Genomic DNA, 1,774 nt, shown 5'->3' on the forward strand with positions numbered 1-1,774 from the left:
TAGCTTCCGGGAACCTCGATTTCCTTACCTGTGAAATGGGGAGCTTCTCTCACATGGGTCGTCAGGTAAGGGTCTTAGTACCAGGCCTTGCATGTTTCTAAATGGACAATAAATAATTGTCTCTAATGATTACCATGGTTACGACGATAACCATAACACGGTGATAAAATAACGGGAGGACATTTTAGCCCACGCAGACTTGATTCCAGATCTCCTGGCTAAATTCTCCCAAATCAAATTCAGGAACCCCCTCAGCAGTGTATACTTGTGATCAATACAAGCTGGATGTGATTAATACAACCCATCTTTCTTATAATCTCTGGTTATAATTTAAAAATGGAAAGCTTAGCATATATCGTCCTTCCTCAACCTTCCTCCAGAGACCCGAAGAAAAGCCTCTAGATCTCCCCAGGGGGACCCTCTGCCTTGGTTCCTCTATAATTTCATGGTTCTCACTCGCCTTAAGCAGAGTCCCCAGAGCCCTGAGCTGGGTTCTGATCGGGGGAGCCATCCATAGTGGCGCTTGCAGAGGCCGGGCTCTCTCCCCAGAGTGTGCTCCACTGCCTCTCTGCCTCATCTTGCCGTCTCTGGGCACTGCTACTCATCTCTGCGTGTCAGCCCAGCCGCAGCGAGTCCTCGGCTCTGGTCCCGCCAGGCACCCGATGCTGCACCCTGTGCGTGGCTCTCGGCTGTGCTCAATTCACGGTATCGTGGGTGGTGGGTGACCTGTCCCCTTCCCCCACTAGATAGTGCATTTCTGAAGGTTCAGACTGTGTCTTGTTCCTCTTGGTGGCCTCTCTGCAGGACCCAGGGCCTGAGAGCAGAAAGTACTGAGCAAGTCAGTTGAATGAACTGATGAACGCGAATCAGTATCTCATAGGAGAAGCGGGACGCAAGCGCTAACCTTTCTTCCCATCATGCCCCGTGGGAAAGCTCGCTCCAGCCGGACCTGAGCAGCCCTGTGCTTTCCCAGCTCCAGCTTGCTCGGCCCTTGCCCTGTGCTGGGCCCGGCATATCCTCCCTTGTTTCCCCTGCCTGTCCAGGCCCTCTCCACCTCCGAAGCCCTGGCCGGAAGTGCTGCGGTCTGCATATCATTCAGTCCCACGTGTAATGTGTCTGCTTCCCCTGATCTTTTACAGGCTGCTGAGGGTGGAGACCGTCTCTTTCCTCTCTGTAGTTTGGCGCCTAGTTTAGTGCCTGGAACGTGGGGTTTATTCCATGAATGTTCAATGAGTGTATAACTGAAAAGCATACACTTAGCGACCTCATTATTCATTCTGGACTCATGCGCTACTGGACTCTTGGTTGCCTTTTCATATCTTAGACTGCTTGAAATTACCTTTAGTGCCTATCCCAGGGCCGAAGATTTAATAGGCCCTGAATGAATATTTTGGGTTACCGAAGGTTTTCTTTCCTTCCTCCTGTGTGTTAGAGCATATATTTTTCTGTTCTTAAATGCATTAGAGTTATTCCAGAAGTGAAAGACAAATGCTTCCTGCACACATTTACATCGAGGCTTTCTCAGAGAAACAGTATTGCAGAGATCATAGAGAAGTGAGTAAATACAGGAGTAGTGTGGCTGAGTGTCAGAGAAGCAGTTTGGCACTAGAGGTCCCTGTGTCCATCCAAGGGCCCTGCCCAGGATCTCCGTCAGCGGCTTCTGACTTGGAACAAAAACTGAGGAGCTGAGGAAATGCGAACCAGTACATTCTTTGTGGCACCGCAAATTAGATCTTAGACGTCAGGCCTGCGCCGCCGAGCCTCTGGACGGGGC

Source organism: Rousettus aegyptiacus, unplaced genomic scaffold, assembly GCF_014176215.1.
Source record: "Rousettus aegyptiacus isolate mRouAeg1 unplaced genomic scaffold, mRouAeg1.p scaffold_m13_p_10, whole genome shotgun sequence".
Classification (NCBI taxonomy): Eukaryota; Metazoa; Chordata; class Mammalia; order Chiroptera; family Pteropodidae; genus Rousettus; species Rousettus aegyptiacus.